The following is a 20,861-nucleotide window of genomic DNA, read 5'->3' on the forward strand; positions in this document are numbered from 1 at the left end:
TCTTGCTTGAGTGGCAACGGAGTTTCTTAACTCACTGTTTTCTTTTCCCATTCCAGGGATAGAGTGATTGGCATTTCCCTGTGGAATTTAGTATATAAACATGTGAAATTTCAACGCTGTGGGGGTGGGGGGAGGGAGAGTCAATAAGAGTATCAAATAGAAGTACAAGGACTCACTTGGAAAAGAAAAAAAGTGTCTTGATACACAAAAATAAATCTAAAGGGTCAGAGATATAAAATACAAATCTGGGAGTAATATAGAAGCAGATTTTCACATGCGCCTACTTGCACAACTCAGTAGATGCTATACCAATGTCTCTTAGCTGCCATAAGCAGGGAGTCAAAGGCATTCTACTGTAGCAGAAATGAGGGGGTTCCATGTGGCCCTCTTCTGTACTGACAGCCCATGTTCCCTGTGCCATTTGCTACCCCAGATACTAACAATGATGTCATTGTTACAGTATGTTTTCTACTAGAACAACACAAGTGGTAGGTGAAAATCCAGAGTGTTTCTTTGCTCCTACTGTTCCTTCCTTAGCCTGATATTTTACTGGGGCCTCACAGAGATGTTTGCAGATTCTGATCTGGAATTCTCATGGCTGGGGCAATGGAATGAGGAGTTGTGATTTATGCTTGAACACTCCAGAGGCATCAGGCTGGACTGCACCTAATCCCCAGCAATCAAGTGCCCTGAGGACCCACGCTGGTGAGCAGGTTGGAGGACTTCAGCTGGGAAAATTTTCTTTCCTCTGAGACTTCCATTTCTTATCTCTCACTTCCTAGTCTTATGGCTAAGTTCCTCATCCTGGAATTCCCTCTAGTTCCCTCCTGTGATCACCCATACTGTCTCACACCATACGGCAACCTGGACAACAGAAACACTTCTGTCATTCACGCTCAGTTCCTCAGGCTGGCAGCTGTTTCTGAGCAATGTGCAATGTTCCCAGCAGCAGATTAAAGCAAATTCACAGACCCTCAAAAGCTTCAGCCTCTGAAAGCAGGATATCACCTGCTTAAATTGGAATTTCTGCCTGTGGGCTTGTATCACTTAAGAAACCCATGAATGTTTTTAAATGTTTGAAAATTCACCTTTAACTGAAAGCTGGGAGGAGCTACCACTTTCAGAAACAATCACTGATGAAATTAGTCAAATTGCTGGTTATGAGGGTCGGCTGTAGGCATGCTAAAGTATCTAAGTGGAAAGCTTAGAGCTCATGCTGTCATCAGGGGGTGGTCTTAATTATCAGAAATATTTACTATGAGCAACGAACATGGAAAAGAAGGGAAGCTAGACCTTAATTAAGAACCTTGAATGAGCTGTTGGATGAATTACTTAATCTTTCTGAACTAAAGTTTTACATCTGTAAAATTAGCCCAAGCAGCATATAAATGCTACAATATGTACACAGGCTTTCCACAGCAGAGGAAATGAGAAATTTGTGGATGGTAATATTTTAATAAATGGATGACGGGGATTTGGTGGACTTGTGGATTTTCCTAACTGGGTGGGATGATAATGATGGGCAGTGATTCTTAAAGAAAGTAAGGAAAATGAGTGGAAAATAAAGAGGGCAAGTGTTGTTACCAGAAAAGAAATGTCTTATTACCTATGACTTCCTCCAACGGTGCTAATGCAACGGCATACTCAGAAAGAGGCACTTGTCTGTGTTTGACAGTGAATATGTAAGAGAAGAATGAGATGGAGACAGAGGGATGAAGGAAAAGAAGAGTTTGTGAAAGAATATTTTTAAAACATCACCAAGATGTCTTATCTGGTTTCTTCAGGTCATATTTACCTGTGACGTTCAAAGTCCTCCCTGATTCCTGCCCCCACTCCAGGCACAAGGCCACAGCAAATAATGAAGTGTAGACACACTGATTACAGGAATGCATTATTGGTCCATAGGGAGAAAAACAGAGGAACTCGGTGTGCTTTAAACACTCAGAATGTGATGCACCTGCTAAATCACAAGCAAAGAAACTGGAGTCTGAGGTTAATGGCAAAAATCAAGGGGTGAATGCAGGCCCCAAACTACAAAACCATTTGAGAAGGACAAATATTTGATTGCTTTATTATGTATTTGTCTCAATGGCAATATCCTCTCTGTGTGGAAGCCCAAACCCTCTCACATGTAACAAACACTCCATCAGAATGGCAGCAGCCTCCAACAGGGAAGTCCTGAGACAATGCAATCCCATCCAAATTGCATCCTCGGGTATAATGAATGGCCAAGTACCAGTATCAGGTCTACCCACCTTGCCTGTCATTAATTTCACAATCATATTCTTATTCATTTAAAAGGAGAAACATTCAGGTGGTACATATCTGTAACCTAGCACTTAAGGAGAAACAGGCAAATCATGAGTTCAAGACTAGCCTGAACTATGTAAGAAGTTTGAAGCTAATCAGAGCTACATGGAACTCTATCTGAAAATAAACCAAGAAACAAACAAACAAACAAAAAACAACAAATTTAAAGATCCAATAACATTCCATAATATTCTGTAAATTAGTCATCTGGTCTTTTGAGGAATGCATTTACTGTGAGTCTGGTTTGCAGAAGTCATTGCCAAGCTAGTGAGAATAATGGAATATCCTCACCCTCCTCTTCTTTCTACTTCTATTCTTCACTGAGACAATGTCTCATGTGTCCTAGGGTTTTCATTATGTAGCCCAAGAATAACCTTAAACTTCTGAGCCCCCTGCCTCCACTTAGTGAATGATGGGATTATGTGCACCCCCATCACCACGCCATTTATGTAGTACTGGAAATTGAAAACCAGGGCTTTTCCAAGCACTCTGCCAGGTGAGCTGCATCCCTGGACCTCTTGCTCATCTCTTAACAAATAATATGTTCTTTCTACCTATATTCATTGCACACTCACTAACTAATGGTGTGATCATCAGAAAACAAGTTTTGTTTCTTTATGACTGACTCAGAAAGAAAAGCAATTGCCAATAATTTGTAGGGCTGTAAAGGATGCAAGGAGACAGAATCAAATTGAAGGTTGTATGCAAGATAAGTTTTTTAATAAATTATAGAGGTCAAATGTGGCTGTCTTGATGATGTAGGAAAGGATATCTGTAGGGGAAGCTGTAGCCATGCCTACTTAGGGGCTGGCTACAGGTGTGCCTGACCACGCCCTCACAAGCTTTCGAGGGCGTGGTCAGGGGGCGTAGGGTGACTGCGATTTCGCTTTCGGTTTCTCTTTTGGGCTTGAGTACAGACTGCTGCCACGCCAGCTGGCTAGGTGGCTCTGTAAGTAAGGCCTTTCCCTATTAAATACCCTTATATTTCTACCTGACTCCGCATTGGTAATTTCCCACTATATCTGGTGTCAGAAGTAGGATTCGAACCCACACCTCCATTCTATCTGACAGAGGTATCCAAGCCTAAACAGATATCATTTTCACCCATGGTGGTAGTAGGATCGATTCTTTCATGTTGTTATCTGTGTGTAAGCCACTGTCTCCGTGCTCTTCTCGTTACACCAACTTTAACAGTGCATCAAAACCATCTGTTTTTGTTAAAGAGTAGAAAAAAGGTAGGAGTTGATCAAGGTTTTTCTCTCAGGTTCTGGATGAAGACTCATGAGTTCAGTATTTGAGGGTGACTGTTCTTACCCTCTGTCCCTTCACCTCTCACTCTGATGTATGTCTTCCTGTCAGAATCTCTCATTGTGATAAGGACACCAGTTTGCATGTCTGAATGTATCTTCTACATGATTTAAAAAACATGGTGAGCTCCTGATTCAGTTCAGCCCATCTGCCCTGAGAGAGGCTGCCCTTTCTTAAAACTGAAGGTCAGAGGGAAGTTGTGGTTATGAAGTCAAGGGTATAGGATGACAAATAGAAAAGAGTTTAAAATAAAGAAGACTGAATTAAACTTTGCCCCAAGTCATCTTGGGGAAGTGTTCGCAACAGCAGGAGAAAAAAAATGCAGCATCCCAAGAGGAGGTCAAGAGTGAGGTTCCCATGGGGTGGGGACTTGCTATGACACATGAATGTGCCACAAAACTAAATTATGATGAGAGGTCTGCTTCCCCAAGATTCACAGCTTCAGACACACAAAATGCTCATCATACTCAGATCCAAGTGAAACCATTGTGTTGTGGATAATGTTGCAAACAAATTCCCAATGTGAGAATGAAGCTTTGGAACAGAAAATTACTCACTCTTCTCTTGTTAATGAATTGCTGGGTCTTGGATCTATCGAACTACCTGTGGATTCAGCAGGAGAAACACTTAAAAGTCCTGAAAGCCCTTCTGTCGTGGTCTTTAAATGTTATATTGCATAGCAAGAACGGCCACCATATGTGCCAGCCCCTTTCCTGAGTGCTGTCCACACCCAAACACTCTTCATTCTCACAACAGTGCTATAAATAACAGATAAAGAAATCAGCAGTTGAGGAAATTGAGACAGTGGCTAAGTAATTTCCAACTGAGTCAGAGCTCAGATCCAATTCCACAGCCTGTGGCTTAACCACCACAGCCTCTGGTTCTCAAGAGAGATGTGTGATGTTTCTGAATCTGCCTTTAAAATGCCGAAACAAACATACTAAAATGTGTGTTTTCAAAGCACTTGCTACAGTCATCTCTGCAGATGAGTGGCACCCCTGCCTCTTTCTTTGTCTGAGCTGTCCTTCCTTGTGTGCTGCGCCGTGAGGCACATTTCCCTTTAGATACAATCCTGTGGACACACCTGCTTCTTCACACCTTCCATGCACCCTCCTAGCAGCCTGCCATGGCCCTGCTCAGTCTGTCCCCTCCCCTGGCAAGTTTCTGGCTCATTCTCTTCTTGTTGCCTTGGGCTTTACTGAGCCAGGCCAGCTCCTTCATTCAATGCTGTGATTCTCAGCTGTTTCAAGTTCTCACAAACGTCATAAGTCACTTGCAGCAACCTGACCACTGTCAGGACTACTGTCCATGGTGTGTTCATGAACAATTTATTAGCTAAGAGCACATCCAATAATGCTTGATCCCTGCTTGGTTGCAGAGGGGAGGAAAAGCATGACAATGAACTGAAAGTAGCAACTATCCCATTACTTTTGAAAAGAGTAATGAAGCATAAAAGAATCAATAAAAGTAATTATGTAAATTATATTAAACATTAAAGATAGTCACTTTAAGTATGTGTTTATCAACATACTCCTTGCCTCAAAGTACCTTGCCGAAAGAGGGGAAGAATGTGTGTTGATCTGAATTGTGTATCAGAAGATAGAACCTGTCTAGTGTTCAACTATTTTAACTCTCATCAATACTATTTACTCAAAATTGATACCCCTTAACAGTGTTTACATTCACAAGTGACCTATTTATTACTGAAGATGAAGCATTAATCCTACATATACATAGTTGTAAAATATTCTAGCTTTAAAAAACAGATATTTATTACACCACTATTTTTAACAGAAGATGACTCAGAAGAAACAAAGCACCCATCTGAAGAAACTGAGTGTCATTCATGTGACTGGAGAGTTGAAAACAAATGGGCAATCAAGTACATTATGAATTACGCCCACACTTTCCAATGACTTTTTATTGCTATCATGAAATAATACAACAAAAGCAACTTCAAGGTGAAAGCTTTTATTTTCACTTACACTGTAAGATAGAGGAGTCCATCTTGGCAGGGGGGTATGATAGCCAGTGGCCTGGGTGTCAGCAATATAGGAAGCTAAGAGATGGTGTCTTCAGTTTAACATAGGAATAAAAGGAGAGAACGGGGCTCGGTGTAGGCTGCCAACCCTCAAAGTCATCCCCCAGTGACATATTTCCTCCACCGAGGCTGCACCTCCCCAGGGTCCCACCACCTCCCCAAACAACTCCACCTTCTAAGGACCATATGCCCAGATACCTGCTCCTACAGAGGACATTGTCATTCAAACCACCACACCAAGTAAACTTTCATTCTAAAGTGATTTAAGTAAACTGGTTCCAACTTCACGTTTTCTCAAAAGACCTAAGGAATCATTTTTCTGAGCTACATTTTAAACCAGGTCTCCAACTATGGAGAATGTATGAATGAATGCCATGGAGAGGAGATGGGGATTGGATGGGACGGTGTGTCCAGTATCTTCTCTAGGTCCCATGACCATGTGGCCCAGTGTAGAGCTTGGCAGCTGACCTGGAGCATTCTCCATGTCTCTGTCTCATTCCTTGTTCCTTGAGTCAAATGATTCATTTATCACTCGTGACTGCTGTGGATATTTGGAATGTTTACTGGGACTGAGTTTGATGATCGGGGTTCTATATTAAAAAAAAAGAAACATGACATTTTCAAAGTAGCAGATTGTCATGCATACTCACTGAGATCCTTCCTGTGTTGAACTAACCTTTCTGAAAGTCAGCTTCTATAACTCAAAACCCAATCAATTATCTTAGCGTTGCGACACAACTTGTTGGTAATAGCTTTGGGTTGGCTTGGGTGCATCCATCATGTCACTTGATCAGCAATTCCTTCATGTTACAAAGCTCATGTGTGGAGGGCATAAGCTAAATCAGTTACCCAACCAGACAGCATCTACCAATGCATCAGACGTAAAACTGCTGATTATTTGAAGTGTCTCATTTCATTTTAATCTCTTCTTTTACAAATACCACAATAATGGAGCTGTTGAAATGGCTACTGTTATACCTGGTAGAGGCAGCAAAATGGATGTTCTTTATTAAACCTACCCATTATTATTGTTATTATAAGTGAAATTCAAAATAATTGTTTGATACACTACTTCCATTGAGTAGAATATAAGCCTGTTGGTTGGTTGAGTCCTGAGCTATTTGAAAAACATACAATATCTCATGATGAAAAAAAAAAGTCCTTATGAAAACTTGATTATAGACATAATGACATAGAAGGAAGGTCATTTCAAGTTATCATCTTTCCAACAGTTTTGGCAGACAATCTGTTCTCATTGACAAGATAGAAGAGTGTGTTTTGTGAGAGGCCTGGTAGTTCACTAAAGGGCCAGCCAGCCAATCTCCTGCAACTCATCAGTCCTCTTGGAGCAAGGGGAACTGAGACTTGCTCTTAACACATCTTCAAGGGGGAATGGAAGGGTCCTTTACTGTATTCTTTAGCTCCTTGAACTAAATTTGGACCAAAGACCAAAATGTAACACGCATCCTTGTTTCTAAGCCAGTTACCCTTACTGGAATTTCTCTTTACATATGTAGATGTGAAAGCCTATGACTTTTGCAGCTCTCCTTTCTAGATGAGAATATTGTGTTCATTTTTCTGATCAAAAAACAGGGATTGAGAAATACCTAACATATATTAAGAGTAACTTTCCTTACTGTCTGGAAGTCATATTACATAGAGCGTTGGAGGCCAGACTCAGACATTATTTACTGAGACAGGAATAATAGGATCTACCTCATATGGTAATGATTAAAATTGAATTGCTTCTGGCTAATAGAAGTGCAGTGTATATACTAGACACTCACATTGTTCTGGTTAGTTTTCAGTTGTTGTGATAAGTACATGGCCAAAACAACCAGGGAAAGGCAAGTGTTTAGTTTATAGGTTTCAGTCCATCACTGAGTCAAGTCAGGGCACATGCTCTAGCAGGAATGGAAGAAGAAAGCATTGAGGAATGCTACTTACTGGCTTGTTCTCTGATGGTGCTGCCCAAAATGTGCGAGGCCCCCACAAATTAAGACAATGCCCGCAGACACATCCACAGGCTCACCTAATCCTAAGCTTGCTCAGTTAAGGTCCCCTCTTCCCAGGTGACTCAAGGTTGTGTTGAGTCAACCATTAAGAACTTAACCAGGACAACTACTATCATTATATTTTACTCTGGCTGCAGTTTGGTATTCATTTAAGTTTGTTTGTACAATTTTCTCTACCAAAATGTTAGAGAAAGGAGACCAATATGCATAAAGCAGATAAAAGTTGAAGTTCATCTTGTTGAAGGATTCTTCTTGTCTCATCTGAGTTCACCTGTGTACAAAGCACATTTGGAAACAGCTTTAGCAGTGTTCACAGACATGGCTTTTAGCAGTGGGCTTGTTGGTGGCTATCAACAGATAAGGGAAGTAGTTTTGAAAATTGAAACACCAATAATAGATATGATCCCCTTTTCAGTGTAGCAGGCAGGTAGAAATTTCCAAGCATTTTCACCAGTCAGGTAATATCACCTTCTTCCCATGGGTAAAAGCGAGCAAAACATGCAGGAAGGTGTCCCTTGATCTTTTGGCTATTTCAGATACAATTTAAACAATACTTTTTCTGTTTATCTTGCATCTCGAACATGCTGTAGATAAGTGAGACAACATGGATGGGATGCATACATGCTCCTCAAGAGGAAATTTCTTTTTGAAGTAAGTGTAGTAAGTAAATATATAGCAATGTATTCTCCCTTCCGCCTGACCAGCTACTGAATACAGTGTAAAGCAAGTGGAAATGAATGCCAAGTTTACTTTATGGAGTGTACAAATGCAACCTTTTCTTGTCTATGATATTCCAATGTAGGCTCTGAAGTTACAGCGTCTGAAGTCAAAGTCTGATTCCACTGCTTCGCTTAGGTAATGCTAAGCATATGGCTTAGCCCGGACTCCTGCACATCCCCATGCAGTTTAGAGGATGATGTCATAGGCACCTTACTAAGCCTTGGAGCAGGCAATGCAAGGCACTGTTACATTGTTGTTACAAGATGGGAAAAGAAGTCCACTAGGTCTATGACATGCACAAAACTGCTACTTTACCCCAATCAGTCAGTCACAAAAGGGGTAATAAAGAAAACAATCCCTTTATTCCATGGTCAGTGATCCAGCCTGACTGAAGAACTGCCAGGCTACATTGTATACACGTCAGCTGTGGCAAAAATTAGTCAACATTGTTTATACAGCATTTGTGATGTCTGGGTCACCAGCTGTCTGGAAAAAAAAAAGAGCATGGCTTCCTTTTTCTGTTTAGTGAGGTGTGCCAGCCAGCTGGCATTAGGGAAAGGGGAAGACAACCTCATGTGGCAATATAACCAGTGTAACTCTATGTCTCATTGGATCCCTCACCCTCATAGAAGGTGTTACCATACCCCTGATGGAGCCAAGGGAGCACAGGCTTATACAGGTCAAATGACAGCAAAGAACTCACAGTAATTTGTATGAGCCTCACTAGAAGGCCAGCATGGTGAAAAACCACTGACTGCTACTGATAGTACCATAGATTCTCACCATTGTCAAGCTGCAATTAGCAGCTGAAATTAAGAATTGTGTGAACTCATAACCATTTTTTACAGTAAGATGTTTGAAATCTTTATTTTATTTTATCCTTTGATAATTTAGTTTTCGTTTTTACATACTGACCAACATTTCCCCTCCCTCTGCTCCTCCCAGTCCCTCCCCCTGCCTCTCCCTCCTCTGTGTTTCTCTTCAGAAAAGGACAGGCCTCCCATGAATATCAGCCAGCCATGGTATATCAAGTTGCAGTGACCCTAGGTACCTCCTCTTCTATTGAGGCTGGGTGAGGCAATCTGGTAGGATGAAAGGGTTCCCAAAGCAGGCAACAGAGTCAGAGACAGCCCCTGTTCCCATTGTTAGGGATCTCACAAGAAGACCAAGATATACACAATTGTAACATATATGCAAAGGGCCTAGGTCAGTCCCAGGCAGGCTCCCTGGATGGCAGTTCAGTCTCTGTGAACTTCTTTGAACCCAGGTTAGTTGCTTCTGTGGGTTAAGATATTTGAAAATTTTCAGGGCACCAGGCACACACATGCAAACAAGCAAAACATTCGTATACATAAAAGAAAAACTAATTATTTAAAAAACAATTGGACTTACAAAAAGGGATACGTTTGTCATTGTATGCACAGTATTTGTAAAACATGGAAGGTACCATTGGAATTTTTATGGTTGCCATTAAACTTGTAGAAGATTAGCTTCACGGTACAGTAATACATTCTATTTAGGCTAATACAGCCATTAAAATGCTCCATCATTTATTAGTCCTTTTATTATCACTATGTCTAATCATGCAAATGGGCTAACTGCACTAAAAATTATACCAGTTGTGAGAATTACAGTACTTTCAGTAACTGTGGTATACAGTAAAGAGAAGCTAACACATGCAATCAAGAGGCAAGTTATAGGAGCTAAGAGACTCATGATAAGACAAATTCTTGATAACTTGGGGATATGGACATATTCATTGCAGATCTGAAGGTATGCTTGGGGTTTAAATCATTTAAACATGCAGGGTTTCATACCTACAAAATGTGTAAAGTTACAGAGACAGTACTGAGTAAGTGAAATTGACTTCAGATGAATTATAAGTTACCACCAGGAAATGTAATTTTGTCAAAATAAATTTATGAAAAATGTGGAGCATGTGCTTATTTACAGAAAAATAAGCAAAATATTAAATGTAGGAACATACAAGTAAATGTCTAAAATTTTTAAATTTAGTATAGGATAATTAAATACAATGGATGGTATATAAAGCCCATAAACATAACTGGATCATCACGTGCTTTTAAATGTTTCATTATTTAGGCAATGTTATAATGGACCTTGACATTTTAATTTCCTTATGAAAAGATTAAATGATATAGGGAGTCTTTTTTTGTACCACCAGCTCCCCAACAATGACATGGAGACTTACTAAGTATGAATGCTTGGTCTTAGGTTTGTTCCTAACTAGTTCTTATAACTTAAGTTAACTCCTTTTTTATTAATTTTCACTTAAAAACAGTCTTATGTTACATATCGATACCAGTTCCCTCTCTCTCCCTTACCCCCCACCAATCCCCTATCCCACCCCCATCCACGCCCCAGGGAGGGTGAGGCCTACCATGGGGGATCATAAAAGTCTGTCATATCATTTGGGGCAGGACCTAGGCCCTCCCCTATGTATCTAGGCTGAGAAAGTATCCCTCCATGCAGGAATGGGCTCCCAAAGTCCATTAGTGCAATAGGAATAAATACTGGTTCCACTGCCAGAGGCCCCATAGACTGCCCAGGGTCCTTTATTCTTAAATCTATGTCTGGCACCTGGCTCGTTAACTATCTCCACACTGTGCATCCTACTTCCCCCAAATCTGGCTGGCGACTCTGCCTTTCTTCTTCCCAGAGTGCTCTCTCTCTGTCTCTCTGTCTCTCTGTCTCTGTCTCTGTCTCTCTCTCTCTCTCTCTCTCTCTCTCTCTCTCTCTCTCTCTGTCTCTCTCTTTCTGTCTGCCTGAAAGTCCTGTCTACTATACCTCCTGCCTAGATATTGCCATTGAGCTTTTTTATTACACCAATCATAGCAATATATCTTCCCACCATGTGCAAATATCCCACACAAATGAGGCCAGAGAAGCAGCTCAGTGGTTGATCACTTATGTGGCCCTGGGGTTTGACTGACTCTGTCAAAACAAAAATAGGGTTCAGTGAAATAATACATATGTCATAACTGATATACCTCCTCTCTGTACCATGGCATTTGATATCTTTGTTGATGCTAGCATTGTTAGTAGCATTCAAGTTTGTCTTAGTTGGGTTTCCATTGCTGTGATGAACAGCATTACTGAAAGACTTGGGGAGAAATGGGTTTATTTTCAGCTTCCATCTCTCAGGTCACAGTCATCACTGGGGAGGAACCTGAGCAGAGTTCCTGGAGGAACTCTGCTTGATGTTTGCTCCCTGAGGAGCTCAGCCTGTTTGGTCATGACACTCAGAACTGTCTGCTGAGAGACAGACTGTCACCAGTGAGCTTGACCATCCCAAATCAATCATTAATCAACACAATACCCCTCAGACTGACTACAGGCTGATCTTATGGAAGCATTGTCTCAAATAAGAGTCCCTCCTCCAGGTATAGCTTTGGGTCAGGTTGACAAAAACCAACCAGTGCAATTGCGAATTGTTCATCATAATACAACTGGGAAATTTTATAGGGTAGACTTAGGAATTTAGGAGGAAGAAATTAATCAGGAAACACTGGCATACAACACTGAACAGAGTCTCCAACAGAATCTGCTTCTGACAAGTGGGGACAAAGGCTGAGTCATTTGTTGCCACACCTCTGACCACAGTTCTGTGCGCAGCTGCCCAGCTCACTGTACACCATTAACAGATGCTTATGAAGTGGATATAGGAAATGTCCTATCCAATTTACAAAGTACTAATGGGCTACTTTGAGGCAACATTCTGGGTGGATAGGATAAAATAAAAGGCCTCAGGATCTTTCTATACAGAACTGTTTTAGTAAGTCCTTACACCACCACCCCCATAAATGCCCCAAAGTTTCTAGTGTTCAGAACGTTTAAATTCATTAGATTCATTATTTATCTAAAGGAGTAAATAAATGAAAGACTTCCAAGTCACTTTCCCTAAGGAATGGCCTGACTACCCCACACCCATGGAAAATGCAGCTGTGTGTGCTATACTTTGTGGCCAAGGATGAGGAAGTGTTTGCTGGTATTTTTTTACATCTCTGTTTTGATCCAGTTGTGAAATGTAGAAGAATGGTAGCCAGGGTGAAATTTTAGAGGGATGGATGTATTACAGATGTAGGTATGTGAAGGATGGAGGCTAGAGTTGGGCAGGAGGCTGCGCAGCCTATGTTGTGGCTTCCCTTCAATTCCCTTTTTTCCACTGCTGTAAAATGCCTCTGAAGGGCAAATGGATAGAGGAGGTGTTTGTTTGTTTGTTTGTTCATTCGGTCTTTTTTTTTGGGGGGGGGGTTCGAGACAGGGTTTCTCTGTGTAGCTTTGGAGCCTATCCTGGCACTCGTGCTGGAGACCAGGCTGGCCTCGAACTCACAGAGATCCGCCTGCCTCTGCCTCCCGAGTGCTGGGATTAAAGGCGTGCGCCACCAACGCCCGGCTTGTTTGTTTGTTTTTAATTTGACACTTTAAATTTACTATTGGGATGTCTAGGAAACCATGGCTTGATCATTCTCAAACAGTGGGCAGTGCTGATTAGCCAGTTTCCATGTGCCTATTTGTTTGGGGTAAAGGTCATTTGTCAGAATTGTTTTCATTGTAATGCCATGGGTAACTGAGAAAATTTCAGTTAGGAGAGACAGCATGAAAAAGGAGTCTGCACAGACTTTTGGGAGTAAACTTAAACTTGGGTCATGGGGCCACCTTTGGGACTAGTCACATTGCTTCAGGAGAGGGTTGGGAGAGCTAGCTTTGTGTACTACCAGCTGGTGGTCTATAATAGCTAGTATATAATTCAATTTAAACCATTTTTTTCTCTTCTGGGAAACTCAGTAGCAACCAGTTGCAAAACCAGCCCTTTCAGACTCTTAATGTGAGACACAGGTCTGTGGCTCGTGCCTAGGCCTGTGTGGCATCAAGCTTTGGGGCTGTCACTGTAGTCATGTACGTAGGTGCACAAGCTATTTTTACTTTCAGATTCTTCCAGATTTTGTGGGCTAGTGTTTTTTTGTTTGTTTATTTTCTTTTGTGTTTTTCAAGACAAGGGTTCTCTGTGTAGTCCTGGCTGTAGACCAGGCTGGCCTAGAACGCACAGAGATCCACCTGCTTCTGCCTCACAAGTGCTGGGATTAAAAGCATGCAGGGCTTGTGGGCTAGAGTTTTAACTTCCAGTTCCTTTAGAGGGCCATAGGCTACAAATGAGGCAGTTTCTTTAGCAGTCAAGAGGAAAGAGAAGGGGAGCCCAGTTCACCATTTGTACTCGATCCCTGGCCATCTTTAAGCTCCTATGTATCGTTCTTGTGCACAAAATGGCAATCCTGAGCATTAGAGTTTATAGTTTTAAAATGTGTTTTCCCAGGAAGCTGGTCATAGTCCTCTCAGATATTAATGGGACAAAACCCTCTGATAAGGATTGTGCCCTTGGAGGCCTTTAATATTTAATGCTGATATCATAGAGGTACTGGCCTAAGAGAGAGCAGTAAATTATAAAATAACACCCAGAAGCTCATGTCAAATGAATCAGAACAATTGATTTTCTTCTCAAACATGAGCTTGCCACGGGAAGTGTTTTAATATGGCAGAAACAGGGCCAAGAGGCTTAGATTTAGAATGAATGAGGAATGGAAGATAAATGACATGGTACGGTACAATTTATGAAGAATATAAAATGCAACTGTGCAGAGAGGTAAGGAAGCATGGTGACTTGTTGAAATATGGTGTCCCATGAGAGGACACTGATGTATATTCCTGGGAAACCATGGAAGAAGCTGAGATGAACCCACAATTTAGAGGGAGTCTCTCCAGAGACCAACTATTAAATACACATGATATTCTTGTGACATCTCTTCATTGCCATTTAATATTAAACCTGTCAGGACTCTTAACCAGAGATTACATTCAACAGTTTATTGTGGGACGCATTCTTCGAAGATGGCCAGACCAGTAGGCTAGGAGGGCTGGAGGCTTTGATTGCTTGTGTCTCTGTGAAACCCAAAGCTGCTTTGCAATAAACGGCTCCACACTGAATGAAGTGTCAGTCTCTAAAGGAATACAGCATGAAAAATAACGAGAGCCCCTGAAGACAGGACGTTCATGAAGTCATAACTGATTAGGAGTGGATTTATTATTGTACTCAAGGTGTAATACAAAATAATTTGTCAGTCGCTGGTGGAATGAAGTTAGACATTATAGAAAGCAACTGCAGACATCCATCTTATCTTACCTTCAGTTGCTAAAATGAACCATAACATAGCATTTCCTATTCATTATATTTTGGAAACAGGTTTCTGATTAATATTGTTTCAAGTTCTCTTACTGATGTTTTCAATAAGATACTTAGAAAGAAATAATTAAGTTTTATATTAATTTTCTTAGATCCATTTTATCAACATTTCCTATTTGTGTAGTTTCTATGTATTTTCCCTTATAAGATCATACACTATAATCCTGTGTACACATACACACACACACACACACACACACACACACACACACACACAAACACACACACACTCTGTTCTTCTAAATCACAAGGTTAGGTGATTTCCTTTTACAGATGGTTACTTGGTAGCCCCAGGGAACCAAAAGTGAAAGAGCTGTCTAAGGCCAGATACAATTCTAGGAACATAATGAGAGCAAACATACAGAACTTAAATATAAGGTTTTCACTAATCTACCCATTGTTCATCTAGAAGTTGCTGGCTATTATACTTGCACAGTTTTTATTTACTATACTTTCATATTCATGTGCCAATAAATTGTTTTTTTTTCCTTTGCAAGAATGGCATAACATAAGGGATCGCTGGGAAAGATAAATGCTTCACTGTGCAGTCTGGGCAGCACATTGTGTGCATTTCCTCAGTCAACGCATAGACTTTGAAGACTTGAATCTTCTCCTTCAGCATTTCTCTGGAACATCCCCAGGCTGGTGATCACTAGATTCCGTGGTGTCCACTGACTGCTGTGTAGATGACAGCTGACCTTTGCAGAGGAAGCAGTTCATGAAGCTACACACTCACTGTGCACTGCTCAGGCAGGCCCGTTGCCAGTGAATACAGTTAAGCAAGAAAAAGACCAAGTAGCGCTTGCCAAATGTCTCCTGTTCCCCTCCTAGCCCCTCAACCCATTTTCCACTTTTTCTTTGTAAAATACTGTTAATCTTTTTTTCTTTCCATTCTATCACTATCTCAACTCAAATCTTCATCCATTCATGCCACAACTTCTGAAGTAATGTTTAAAGGAGTCCCACACCAGCTAAGGTTTCCCCTGTCACTGAACATTAGAAATAAATATACACTTAATTACTTTCCTAACACCCTTCTTTCATGAAATCCTCCTACTCAATACTTTAACTCAGTTACTTTGAGTAGTCCCCTAAACTTGAACTACCCCAACTCAGACATATATTAGCTAAAATTGAGATGTTCTCCATTACTTGGTGAAGAAATCCCTCCAAGAAATTTGCCTTGGTGCTGGGTTTATCACATACTGTTCCACAATGAGGTCAGTTTCTGACACCAAGACCTTAGCTGCCTTCGTCTTCCTCCATCCTAATTCTCTGTGTTCTAATCTTCTTTGAATACCCAGATGCTGTCTTAGCCCTTCTATCCGGCTTACCTGTTCTGAATCCCTGCCCACTTTCTGCCTTCATAGGCATTTTCAGACAGCAGGCTCTTGCTCAAGTGTGCATCCCACATCCTCTGAAAGGCTTGCCTTTGTGATATCTCTGACAACTGTCTGTCTCTTTTGCTTCTGTTGCTAAGGGACAATACCATCCATAAAACTTCAAGGAGGTCGCCTATTTTTCTTCGTCCTCACATTCAGTTCATTCCCAAGTCCTATTAGTTCTATTCATCCAAACATGTCTCCTATAATCTTCCCTCATACTTACTGCTACCACAGTGACACTAGGCACCATCACTCAGAGCTTTATAGCTCTCTCCTAAAGAGTCACCCAAACACATTCTCCATGAAACAGCCACTTAACACATGCAAACACATAGAAATCAGACTGTGTTTCTCCCTTGCTGAATGGTCCACATTTAGCATCAAATATAGACACAGCGGTAGCGCTTCTCAAACTCATCTTGGGCCCCTCTCACTGTGATGTATTGCATTCCAACAACAATGGACTTCAGCTGATTCCTAGACTGCCTCACCACCAGGACTCTTAAACTTCTGTGCCTGTAGTCATAGCCATGTCATCTCCCAACAGATCTATTTTTGTAGCTGTTGACACCCCTCCCTCTTTCATGTACTCAATTATACTTCTGTAAGACCTTTATTAACCATTCCAAATAAAGAGGTCACCATGTTTTCATATTTTACCACAGAGTACAATTTATTTCTCATAGGAAATGTATCTTCTAATCGTTAATGACTTGTTCATGAACTACTTGATACTGTAGTCTCCATTTGCTAAGCTTACCCATTGTAAACACTGAATGTAAGCTCCGTGAAGTCAAACAGGGGTCTGCTTATTCAATTTTGTGTTCCCAGTGCTTGGCTTTGGCACTGGCAGCAGTGAGTGTTAATTACGTGATGATTAATTGGGGGAAATTCAGACCACCTTATCTTTAGGACTCTGTACCATTTGTATGAGTTTGTTTGATAATGGGCTTGTTTTCTTTTTTCAGTGTCTACAACATTCTCCTAAGTATCTTTTGATTTCATTTTCTTAATTGTTAGTGAATTAAGAACCTAAGTAAGAACCTTGAACTGTCCAACAGAGCATGTGAGATGGGGCTGAAAGAAAAGAGAAACATTTACTAGGAAACATCTTATTATTCCTTGTATTAGACACTAAATATTGGTCAAGAACTTTGATCAAGACTTAGTAAAAGCTTGCCAAATAAAACAGTGTACTCGTATAAGATGACCGAGTCACCATGGAGAATTTGGTGCAGATTTATCTTCGGTTCAGCACTTCTTAAGAGAAGTAAATTACTTCCTCTGACCTGGCAAAGAACTGCACAAAGAATTGAGGCAAGACTTATGATGGATAAGCAACTATGTGACAGTTGGGGAAAACCGGAGTTCTCTGATAAACTGATATCCTTGAGGGCAGAGGCAGAGCAGAGGACGCAATGATAGGATTACAAGGAAGGAAGAGGCCTCCAGAGCATCGCCCATCTGCCATGACTAAGAGCAGCAAGAAGATTCCAGAAACATGGTCCATTTGGGGAAGGGGCTCATGCAATCCTCTCCTTTGTTTGCTTTCCCTTTCCTGTGTTAGAGTGAAAGAGGAGCTCTACTGAGGGCTTCCACCAAACTGTCTTAAAATAACTTGGAGTAACATCTTGAGAATATGACCACATCTGAAATGAGAAAAGCCTGTTACCATGAGAATAACTTCCATATGTGACACCCAGCTCCACTCTTCCTGTGGTACACCAGCCTGGGTTCCATATACTCCTCCCTCAGGGTTCTCTCAGCTTCCTCTGCTTGGGAACAGGACTTGATGGTGCTTGCTAGCTCCTCTAGTCTACTCTTGTTGACCCTCTTACTAGGAGGGTGTCTTTCCAGAAGCAGGCTTACTAACTGTGATGGTTTAAACTATACTGCATTTTATAGATATATAGAAAACATTTCTCACTATTCCTTAATTTTCTATGCTAGTGGTTATTGTGGAAAAACTATGTCCTATGACTCCATAAGTTGACAAGAGAGATGAAATGTCACCATCCATTTTAGAAAGTCACAAATTCTGACAATGAACATGTTATTTCTGTATTTTAGGAATCAATTATATAATTTATGTTAAAAATTAACACATAATATTGAACTTGATGTATAAGAAATAGAACTAATTGTAAAGTCCTGCTTATATTTAAAAAGATTTCCATTTGGATATTATATAGAAAGAATCAGCAATACATTCAAACTATGACCCAGTTTTTAAAATCAAAATTAAATATTTATATTTTTTCTTAGTCCGTGACCTATTTCATATATTCTCCTAAAGATTTTTTGATAATTTACAGTGGATTGAAAGACAGAACAAAATAATACAGAACAAAAATCATCAATAGTAGATGAAGTGAATTTATATGCTGAAAACATGTATGTTTCAAAATGTGCTTAGTATTATCTGGTATATTTTCTCATACTGTGAAGACATTATGTTAATGACCCTTACCACAGCTTTTTATAGTTTTTATAGTTTATTTTATATTAATCAGATTCGGTACTAATTTTACATTATATATAACATGCAGATATGACATTATAAGTTATTGACTTAGCTATTTTTCTGTTGCTATGACAAATGCATCTTAATGGAGAAAGTGTTTGGCTTACAGTTCTAGCAGAGATATCACATACTCAATGGTGGCAGAGGAAGCATGGCAGGAAAAGTTTGAGGCTGGCCTGTCACACTACTTCTGCAGTCAAAAGGTAGAAAGAGAACAGGAAATGGGGCTACCTCAAACCCTGATCCCTCTCATACTTCCTCTGGCAAGCTTCACATCCTTTAGGTTTCATAACCCCCCCAAACCTTGCCACCATATGTGGATCAAATGTTCAAACACAGGAACCAATGGGGGACATTCTGCCTTCAAACAACAGATAATGTAAAACAGAAAAAGTAACTGAGACATAAAGCTTTTAATCATTTTTTAGCACACTAATTCTTTAGTCAGAGTGAGAACTAAGGGTTCAGAAACCAGAAAAATATATTTCATGATTCAGAAATGCTTGAATATGCGTGAACCAATGCAAGGCATGCTTGGAGAACCCCCCTCCCTCACACACACACACACACACACACACACACACACACACACACACACACACACACCTTTGAGTACCAACCCTGTTGCTTTGGCTCAGTCCATCAATGAGCCAAGCATTATTGGAGTTTTGACCTCTTTTGCATGTTGTTTTCCAAACGAACAAAGAACAGATTCCCCTTTGAGTTTTACACATTTAGAACGATTTATAGCAAAGACCTTCTGTTGCTGGCTTTCAATAGAAAATGGGATTTTCCCTTTAGATATTGTTTCTGTGCTCACGCAAAGGGCTGGGACTTCACTTTTTTCCTTCCCTGGTCTTCCCACAATCCTGTTCTATGCTGCAAGAGGCAGATCAGTGAGGCCCACGCAGTTCCTCTATTTCTCCTTGCCTTTTAGTAGAGCAAGGAAGACCAACCAAAGCATCCAATGGGGGGATAAATTTGCTCCATATAATTTAGTGTCTTTTCTTATGACCTCCTCATAAGGAGGGGCCATTTTCTGCCTGGTGTTAACCCCTCAATGCATAGCCTCGGCAGAACACTCACTTCCTGTCCATGCCATTGTAAATGATGTTTGTATTAAAAGCTGTATGTATATCCATGGATCAGTTTATCTAGGATATTTCCCATTGGGAACCTGATATACACAGAATGTTAGTGGTTCTGTTCTCTACACAAGTTGCAGCTAAAGAATGTCTTCTATTCCTCATGTTTGTCATATGTCATAGGTGTTTGAACAGGTCACTTAGTCTTTATTTTTAAAGAGGAATTCAAAGCACTCGATTCAAGAAAACTAACCAGGATGATTAAATGAACTAACGTGTGTATATATAAGAAGCATGTGACACAGCAGGGATTTCCATGTAAATAAATTTCATGTTGACAGAATAGTGTTATTTGCCTCTAAAATACCATTTTCCCTCAAGCGCTGTGAGCTCTGCTTAAGTGTGACTTGAGCTTTATTCACAGACTATTAGAGGATTTATGCTTGATGTCAGATTTAAGAAATTATCACATTTATGTTCATTAAATAATGTTGAAAATATGTGGCTTTCTAGCCAGCCGAGGATTGAGCTGTTGACAGAACTCTAGTTGGTTGGAGAAGAGCAAAAATAAACATTTTCCTTTGTATCTTTCACTGGGACATCCTCTCTTTCCAAAAATAGCACAGATAATTTATTTTGTTCAAGAATTATTATCCCATGATTTCTAGAAAGAAAACAAACACAAATGGAAACATAAACAAACTAGAAATTATGTCTTATCCTTTATTTTTAATCCTATTTTTATGGTCAACTTTTTATCTTTTGTGCTATCATCAGGCAATAATGATGACCTACAAGTGCTATGTTAAACTGAATGTGATTTATAACGCATTTAATTAATGTATGTAGTATCAGACTTGCCCCCAGATGCCATGTTCAATACAGCAGTAAATAGTTTGGCATAGATGTGAAATGCTGATGGCACCTCTGGAAGGAAGGATGATGTTTGGGAGGGAATTTTTTTTCTGCTGTGATTTTTTTAAAAAGCCTTACAATCCTTGTGTTGGAAGACTTGAATGAGATTGTAGCTCAAACTCTAATTGGTTTTAATAATAAAAACCTGGAGTCAGATATAGGGGCTAATGCTGAAAGATCAGAGAAGCAGAGCAGCCAGTCTCTGGATCTTACTCCTTTCTCAGACCAAAAGGGCAATCCTGTCCCTACGAATCCTCAGACTGAATGCTATGAGTGCCTGTCTCCTCCCACCTTATATT

At 40.4% G+C, this 20,861-nt stretch overlaps 1 protein-coding gene and 1 long non-coding RNA gene across 9 annotated transcripts in view; both read left to right on the plus strand.

Moving 5' to 3' along the window:
- Arhgap24 (Rho GTPase activating protein 24) overlaps positions 1-20,861 on the plus strand; it is a 363,589-nt gene that overhangs the window by 257,239 nt on the left and 85,489 nt on the right. The gene's annotated exons all lie outside the window — the stretch shown is intronic.
- Positions 160-16,697, plus strand: LOC113832445. The gene is made up of 2 exons (XR_003479749.2): positions 160-705; positions 15,151-16,697. It is a non-coding gene; the product is annotated as an uncharacterized LOC113832445 (long non-coding RNA).

Source organism: Cricetulus griseus (genome assembly GCF_003668045.3).
Source record: "Cricetulus griseus strain 17A/GY chromosome 1 unlocalized genomic scaffold, alternate assembly CriGri-PICRH-1.0 chr1_1, whole genome shotgun sequence".
NCBI lineage: Eukaryota > Metazoa > Chordata > Mammalia > Rodentia > Cricetidae > Cricetulus > Cricetulus griseus.